Genomic DNA, 9,451 nt, shown 5'->3' on the forward strand with positions numbered 1-9,451 from the left:
CGGCTCGGAAGGCATTTGACAGGTTGAAGAAAATGTTTACTTCCGAAACCGTTTTGATCACCCCCGACCAATCCAAACAATTCATTGTGGAAACGGATGCCTCTCAGAATGCTTTGGGAGCCGTTCTATTACAGCTATCAGAACAGGGGGATGAAAGACCTTTAGCATACTTATCCAAAACTTTCAATTCTGCCGAGTTAAACTATTCTGTTCTCGAGAAGGAACTGATGGCTATCAAACGTGCCTTCGAGGAATGGAGTCATTTACTTTTGGGATCTCCTTTTCCAGTTAGGGTGCGCACAGATCACCAAAACCTCAAAGTTCTTCAGAACGCTTATACCACAAATAGTAGGCAGGCCCGATGGGCTTATTTCTTTTTGGCCTTACGGATTGAGTTTATTTACTGGCCTGGCAAACACAATTTGAGAGCGGATGCCTTATCCCGTAAGGATTCTCCAACTTCCTCTTTCTGCTCTGAAAAGATGTTTTCCAATGCTCGATTCATTGCAGTTTTGACCAATTTCCTTCAAGAAGTACGAACAGCCACCAACCTTAACAGAGCGTTTTCTGAAGGACTTGCAACAACCCATCATTTGACCAAGGAAACCAAATATTATTTTCATGGTACTCAAGTACTGATTCCCATCCCTTCCTTACAACTGGAGGTGTTAAAGATCTGCCATGACTCACGAGCTGCAGGACATCAGGGCGTCCTATCCACCTTAGAACTCATCCAACGACATTTCTGGTGGCCATCCATAAGATCTGACGTCCGGGACTACGTTGCAGCCTGCAAAATATATGCTCATGCCAAGATTCCTCGATCACCGCCGTTGGGATTATTACCAAGAATGCCCATTCCAGACCGGCCTTGGCAAATCATTTCAACCGATTTTGTAATGGATCTACCACTATCTGAAAAAAAGACTACGATCATGGTCACTATTGATTACTTCACCAAGTTGGCGCACTTTACTCCTTTACGAAAACTACCCAGTGCACCCTTCATGGCGAAGGTCTTCCTCTCTGACATCTTTTCTCGCCATGGTTTGCCAGATACCATAGCATCGGATAGAGGACCCCAGTACACCTCTCTCTTTTGGCAACATGTTTGTCGCATTCTGGGCATCAAACGCGCCCTCTCTTCCAGATACCATCCTCAAAATAACGGTCAAACCGAGCGGTTAAACCAAACCCTCGAAGGATACTTACGATGCTTTATTTCAGCAGCACAGGATAACTGGGTAGAACTGCTTCCGTTTGCAGAATTTGCATACAATAATGCCAAGCATTCGGCACTCCAGACCAAAACCTTTTTTTTGTTCCTATGGATATCATCCGTCCTTTGCTCCGAATGTGTCACCTTCTGATCTGGCTGCCCGGGTGTTGATTCACTAATTGCTGACATCCACGAAGGACAGAAACTGGCTAAGCAGTCTTTACAGAAGGCTCAGGATCGAGAAAAAAGGAATGATGATCTGCACCGCCGTGACATTATGGAACTTACCGTCTGTGATTCGGTTTGGTTGGCTTCCAAATTCCTTCCTCGTCATTTGGTTCCATCTAAACTGTCTCCCAGGTACTTTGGACCATTTCAAGTTCTATCAAAGATAGGTTCGGCTGCTGTCAGACTTTACTTACCGGCTTCCTGGTCTCGGATCCACCCGGTTTTCCACCTGTCTCAGATCAAACCGGTGGTGCGGGATCGCTTTCACCAAAATGGGGGTTCTTTACCGCCTCCGGTGCTCACGGACAGTGGTCCCGAGTTTGAAGTGGCGGCTATCTGTGACTCATGCTTCCAACGTGGTCGGTTGCAGTTTCTGATCGACTGGAAGGGTTATTCGCCTGCGGAAAGAACTTGGGAGCCGGCTTCTGGGGTTCACGCACCTCGTCTGGTGCGGCATTTCTTTTTACTTCATCCGGGTAAGCCCGGGGCGCCCTCCCGGAGGAGGGGGCATACTGTTACACATCGCCGCTAGTGGTCTTTGTGGGCACGGACCCACTTGTGCGGCACTCTACTTATGAACAGTTCCAAGATGGATGCCCGTGATTCTCCCCATTCTGCTTGTAGCGGTCCAGTTGTTGCACGTTCATTTGACGTACGGCCAACTGCTCACGTGATCCTTTATCCCGAATCGAAGTGGACAGTGCTTTGCGTCGCTTCTGCCTTTGGCGCTGCGTGAGTTCGTTTCTGAGACCTCCTTCTCACTTCTGCTAGTTAATTCCTCTTGTGCTTACTGTTCCTTCTAACCCTGTGTTGCATCCTTTTTTCAGATTCACCCTGCAGCATTCTCCCGCCTCTTTCTCAGTCTGCCATCTCTGGCAGACTTAATTGATTCCCGTTCCTGCCAGACTTCCATTTGAGTAAGTTCAGATCTGTGAGGGCTCCCCCTTCCTTTCGATTAGGATTCTTACTTGCTGCTTTCCTTCCAGAGTCTCCCGAAGCTCCACTACTCCTCCGATCTCCAGCACTGAACATTATTTCTCCAATTTCGTCCCTTCGTTGGTGAGAGGATTACTTTCTGTTTCCCATTCTCTTCTTTCCCCTTGATCTCTCCTCTAACCTTCTTCTATGTTCTTCCTCTCTGGTGTACCTAGAAAAAGCCTCCTGAGTGACATCCTGGTTCTGCCTCCGGAGACGCTTACTCTTCAAACTTCTTCCCGATCCGCACGAGTGGAACTCGTCCAGGGTTTTCTTCCCTTCGAGGGTTTCCCTGGAAGTCCTGCCCTCTCCCCTGGGTCACTTTACCCTGGATGGAGAGGCCAGGGCTCTCACAGGGGAGCCTTCCCAGCTGCATTGGTCCTCCCATTTGGAGCCATCGATCTGTCAAGGTGAGCTGGTTGTAGACATTTGTTGTATAATCTGTCCTACAGCAGCTTTAATTATCTGTATACTACAGAGCGTTAATACCTTCCCTCAAGCCAGCTCATGGCCAGTGTAGCAGGGTGAAAGGAAAGCTTGATACTGCAGCTAAAACGTCTTTACTAAGTTCCAGTGACAAGGTATATACATCAGGTAGTTCAAGGTTTAGTAAGTAGGAAGTCAGCTGGGGAGCAGGTGTAAGTGGATCTAGGTCACCTGGCCTAAGCAAGACCCACCTTCAGCAAGACCCACCTTCTTAGCCCTGCCTCTTCCTTCCTGCTCTTAACTCTTAGATCAAGGGCGTCTCTCGCCCAGGCATCCAAAGTGAATGACAGTCAAAGAAAAGAACAATTCCTGTTTGGACCTGTATGGACCAGGAGGATCCAGGGTCCGACCCCCTGCTAAGACAGAAGGTAAGCATGCACCATCATGTGTTTACACCCTCTGTTCTCACAGGCCATCCCCATCCTCTCTGGTCCCCTGTGATGTTCCCTTGTGCCCTCTGCCCCCTCCCGCACACAGGAGTCTGTCCTGGTACCTTCTGGTTTCACCATCACCGTCTTGTGACCAATGCTGAAATTTACTTTTATGGACTTCATAGATTCATGGTGAGTCACCCTTTCTCAACTCTCATGCTGGACTTCCTTTGCATTTTGTACTCATGGTGGCCCTGAATCATGCTGTTCCCATCTTCATCTTGTATCCTGGCTTGCAACATTATGTGTTACTACTGACTTGTGCAATTGTATTCGCTCTTGCTTCAATCTTTTTGACTGCTTACTTACTCTCTGTTCTCTCCTCTCTCTCCCTTTCCCTATCTCCTCCCCTCCTCCCCTTACTTTCTTCTATGCACTTACTCTGTCAGAATTGTCCCTGGACCTAGTATGATAGCAACCTCGTCTGTCGCTCCCCTTCCCCTTACTGTTCCCCTCTCCCTCCAGCACTATCTGAAACGTTGTCAGTCCCAGTACAATAGTCGCTTGTTTTGTTCCTCCCCTCCCTTTCTGCACCCCTCTCCCTCACCGTTTGTATTCTCCGGCTCTACCAGAAATGTCGTCAGGCCTAGTAAAATAGTCGCCTGTCTGTTTCCATTTCCTTCCCACTCTCCCCCTCCATTCCTTATCTATTTTTTAGCTCTTGCACTAGCGGAAATGTCGTCAGGCCGAGTACGATAGTTCATTTCACATCCTTACTGTTCATGGCCTGTAAGAATGTCATTGTGTTTTCCCTTGTTCCCTCACTTGCCTTGAAGCGCTTTGAAACTCATTGTGTATAGGCACTATATAAATAAACATATCATATCATATCATACACAGGAGACATCCACTATCCTCCAGTCTCACGGGCGGCTTCACTCCAAATGACATTCATGGAACTTACAGGGGCACTCACACCACAACATTCCACAAGCAAACATTCCACGAGGCATTCTCTCAAGCAAGCGTTCATGCAGGACCAAGGCAGGTAACACAAGACACAACAGCAAATTCATGTGTCCCTCCACAATGAAGCGGCTCTCTGGCTTCATGATCATCAGTTTGGTTTCAGATCATCCAGAGGCATGGAAACTGCTCTCCTGAAAACCTCCTGAAGACCTGTGAAGACCTGCTCTCGAACCTGAAATTTAACTCTCCCTCTGTTCTAATCCTCCTTGATATTTCGTCTGTCTTTGACACCACTACATGTTTATAATTCGTCTCCACGATCCCCTTGGCATCATGGACAGGGCACTGGCATGGTTGTCCTCCTTTCTGTCAAACCGGCCCATCCAAGTTCAAATGGGCCCCTTCCTCTCCTCCACCTCTCTCTACCTGTGGCGTCCCTCAGGGCTCTATCCTATCACCATGGCTCTTAACATCTACCTAGTCCCTCTGGCTCACCTGATCTCCACCTTCTCCCCTCATTTGCAGTGTTATGCCGATGACACACAGATCTCTTTTAAGCTCCCTTCCTCCTCCTCCTCCTCTGCTTCCTCTCCTTCCTCTCTCATATCTGACTGCTTGTCTACTATTCAAGTATGGTGTTTTTCCAACAATCTCTTCTTTAATGCTAGTAAGACAGAGAACCTTCTCATTGGGACACCTGCTCCCTGCTCCCCCCACATTCTGCCACCCTATTTTGGCCCTCACCCTCCTATGAGGCAAAAAGCATTGGGGTCTTCTTTGAACCCTCTCCCTCTTTCTTTCTGCACACCACGGTCCTTGCCAAGAAGTACAACTTTCAGCTTCACCTACTCAGAGGCATTCTCCCTTTCCTCACCTTCCCCCAGAAGTTCATCATCACCAGAGCTCTGATTCTCTCTAGGCGGGACTATTGTAGCAGCCTCTTCCTCAATCTGCCTCTTCCCCACCCTTCAAATAATCCAGAATAGAGCTGCAAGACTTATCCTTGGCCTCATACCCAGACCCATATCTCTCCAGCCTTAAAATCTCTACACTGGCTCTGGGTGACCACAAGGATCAAATTCAAGACCTTTTGCACCGTCCACAAGGCTGTTTGGGGCCTGGGAGGTCTTTGGTCCTTTAGCTTCAACTCTCTGTAGGTCAGACACTTCTCCAAACAGAGAGTGGGAGGTATATCCCTTCCCTCGGCAGGTTCCTGCCCCTGGAACGCTCTCCCTGCCCCCCTTAGACTTGAGCCGGATCTTCTTAAGTTCTGAAACTCCTCAAGACCTTCCTTTTCTCCTCTTCCTTCCCTCTCCGCTTCCTGTGCTAATGTCACACTGCTGCTGGGACTGGTACTGGTCCCTCCTGAGTCATACAGGGGCCAGACCTGACCAGTCTCCCCAGCATCCCCTTCCAGCAATTGCCCTCAGGCCCCCTTCCCTGTACTAACGTCCACCCTGTCCACTGCACTTATTTTTCTGTTCCCCTTTTCCCCCTGGCACTTGCCCTCAGTGGCTCCCTCAGCATCGTTCACCCCTTTGGGCCTGCCACAACAGCCCTTCACCCCCGCCCATCCTTCTCTCCACCCACCCCTGCACTTATCACCTTTGTCTGCACTTGTACGGCGGGATTGTCAAACGGCCAATATAAGCGACCCAAACCTCAGATTAGAACAATTCTACTTATGGAGTTTTGTTGTGAATTTTGCAAAGTAATAAGCTTTATTTTTGATTGAAAAGATACATTGAGTGTGAAATTGATTGATGCCTTTCTCCATGCTCAATTTGCTCTTTAAATTTCCAATCTTTTCTTTGATTGTTTTTTTTCATTTTCCGTTGACTTTTGTCTTGAGTTCATGTCCCACAATGTATGTATTGTATGTTTAGGTCTAAGAATGGTTATCCATTTTAGTTAATGTTGTTTCAAAGCACTTTTATGGTTTGGATCTCACTGTATACAATCGCTCTCTAGCATATAAACAATTGTTTATTTATTATTTATTATTTTTTGTAAATACAACATATCAAATGATACTTTATTCATTCTTCTTGTTCTGTTGATTTCATGGTGTTTTTCTTTTTCTTTTTTTTCAAATATATCACTGTGCTTCTTGAAAGGATCGGGGGATGTCAAGTTGTCCTTTGTTTTGTATGATTGAATATAGTTAGAATGACCTTTGTGGCTTAAGAGGATTGGACCAGGCAATTGTATTGTAAGAATTTAAACCTGATAGTGCTGATCCACAACGCATCAGTTCCTTTTGTTGCTTTGGGATCAGATATTTTTGCCCTTCACTGGCGCGTCGCCCAACGGGCAGACTATTGCCACTGGATAGTGGCCCCTATGTTGATGCTAATGTTCCACTGCTGCTGGGACTGGTACTTGTCCCTCCTGAGTCATACAGGGGCCAGACCATCCCTGACCAGTCTCCCCAGCATCCCCTTCCAGCAATTGCCCTCAGGCCCTCTTCCCTGTACCAACGTCCACCCTGTCCACTGCACTTATTTTCCTGTTCCCCTTTTCCCCCTGGCACTTGCCCTTGGTGGCTCCCTTAGCATCGTTCACCCCTTTGGGCCCTACACAACAGCCCTTCACCCCCTCCCATCCTTCTCTCCACCCACCCCTGCACTTATCACCTTTGTCTGCACTTGTACGACGGGATTGTCAAAAGGCCAATATAAACGTCATTGTTGTTTCTTCTTCCTATGTCCTCTCGACCCTCCAATGTTTTATCTTGTGGCCCCTGGAAGCACTTGTGTATAGGCGTCATACAAATGCACAATAAAATAAATAAATAAGTACCACACATGTCTCGGTGGATTTTAAATGCCATTCTTGCTTTTCTTTCTGCCGTCCCTTCTGAAATGCATGATTTGTGAATTTCGATCAAGTGGCATCTACAACAAAACACGTATTTTTATGAATGGTGAGAAGAACAGGTGTCGGATCTGAAACCAGAGACTGCAACAACTGCAACAACCGCCCAGAGCCCGAATTGTCTCTTATGGTGTGGTGATAACTGGTCATAGTAATGCATGCTCCTTGAGTTACTCGTCTCTAGAGTCTCTAGAGTCATACCATTCATTCCAGTGCATGTTTCCTTTCTATTAAAAGGTCCAACTGCACACTTCTTGTCTGACGTGAACATCGTTCGTCGGATGGTTGCACATTCTTCAGCGCTGCATACTCTTTGCCTCCGGGTCTTTCTTTGCATCTAGCTCCGAATGACCTGACCCCCATCAGTGAGGTCAGCCCACAGGTCACAGAGACACATCTTTGCGTCGGCGCATCTACATGACGATATACACTCTGCTCGTGCCCTCTTAGAACGTCGGCTGTCGCAGCACGCAGCTGTCTCCAGCTGACTCCTGACCTCTAGGTCTAATAGCACTTGATTAGAGGACCAGAAGGGAGGCAATGAGCGGAAGAATTGTGAATAACTCCTTTATTGATCACATGCTCTATCAGTGTCCTCATTGCGACTACATTGTGTGTGGGAACACAAGCCCCCTTGACCCTTTGAGAGAGGAAAGGCGGGAGAGTGATGTTTGGGAGAGAGATGCGCAGCAGTCGGTTTGCCCAGAATCCCGCTGGGGCCGCGTCAACCTTCCAAGAGGAACATGTTTTTTCTGTTAACATGAAATGCATGTTTATCCCCTCTTAACGCGGTCTCACCTCATTAGAGACGCACAATGGAGCTGCGGATGATTGTGACACATGGAAGTGATAACGGAACAGAGCCATGGGATCTGGCAGTGAGAGAGATGGAGGGGAGAGGTGGTGAGAGAGAAGAGCGAGAGAAAATGCTCCAAAAAAGGCGTGTCTAGAAGGGAGGAGGCGAGAGCAACAGACAGAGACATGTATTCAGTTTATGTTTGTCATACACGATACACCCAAGCATGCACCATTGGGAGGGAGTTCTGATGGTGGAGGGAGAGGGATGGATGAGTGGGCGGGCCTGTTTTGGGCTGATGGATGGATTCACAGTCAACCTTTTATTTTTAACTTCTCGTATGGAGGCCTAATTTGGGTGGAGCTTGTTTCTAAACGAGATTCATTTTGAGACACTTTTGAGATGTCGGATTTTAGACACTTTGCAAAAGTGTTGAAAAATGTATCATTAAGGTTGCCACAACAATATTTGGCCACCTTTCTGCTAAGCATTATGGCACAGGCCTCATTACAATTTTGGTGGTATCTCAGCGGTAAATCCACGGTGGTACCACCAAATGGAATTACTGTTACCACCACTTGGTCTGGCGGAATTTTTGCTGGATTACAAGTGACTTTAGGCTGTGTTAGTTCCCATTTATTGGAGTCACTCCATGGGGAGTTCGGCAGAATTACCACAGGCGGCAATTCCGCTGGCAGTTCATTCCACAGATTTTGTCTTTATTTGTCTGTAAAGCATGATAAGATATGATATGGTATTTATAACGCGCTTATACACAAATGTTTCAAGGCGTGATGAGGCAAGGGAGGGGACAGAAAGGGAAGACAGAGACAACGATTTTACTAGGTCAGGTGACTGAGATTGCGCAAGTGCAGAGGAGGGGAGGGAAAAAGTGCGAGGGGAAATGGGAGGAGGCAGTAATTCCATGGGAATTACCTCCAGTATTCTGCTGCATGTTTCCTCCGCCTTACCTCCAAACCCATAGTTTCAATGATGTGGTAAAGGGTTTATAGTGACTTTTTCGAACGTCACATTTTTGAAATGCCATTTTTTTGACACCAAAATGCCGAAAAAACATTTTTTCAATTTTTTTTATTTTATTTTTTAAATGGGGGAGTTCCCCCACCATCCCCTGTTTTTGAAAATTTATTTTTGACACTTTTTTTAACGAATGAAACCAAAATAAAACATAAAATAAAAAACAATACGAATTTTTTTGGGCATTTTTTTCGACAAAATGGCATTATGAAAATGTAGTTTTGAAAATGTGACTGGATACCGTGGTAAAGCAAAGGTAATGCAGTGGATACTATTGGATTACTACTGTTTTTGGCCACACCGCCAAACACGTAATGAGGCCCACTAGTGTCCATTGTTGACCAGGTGCAGGGTTGCTCTGCAGGACATTTAAGCTACGCTCGGGTTTTGCCCAAAGCATCAAAATGATTTTTCAACTGTAATCCTCCTCTTACCATACATGAATGCACCATCAGGGTAAACTCGCTGTCACTGGACCTGTATGTTAGCGGA

Source organism: Ambystoma mexicanum, chromosome 3q (genome assembly GCF_040938575.1).
Source record: "Ambystoma mexicanum isolate Mex_15411 chromosome 3q, UKY_AmexF1_1, whole genome shotgun sequence".
NCBI classification, from domain to species: domain Eukaryota; kingdom Metazoa; phylum Chordata; class Amphibia; order Caudata; family Ambystomatidae; genus Ambystoma; species Ambystoma mexicanum.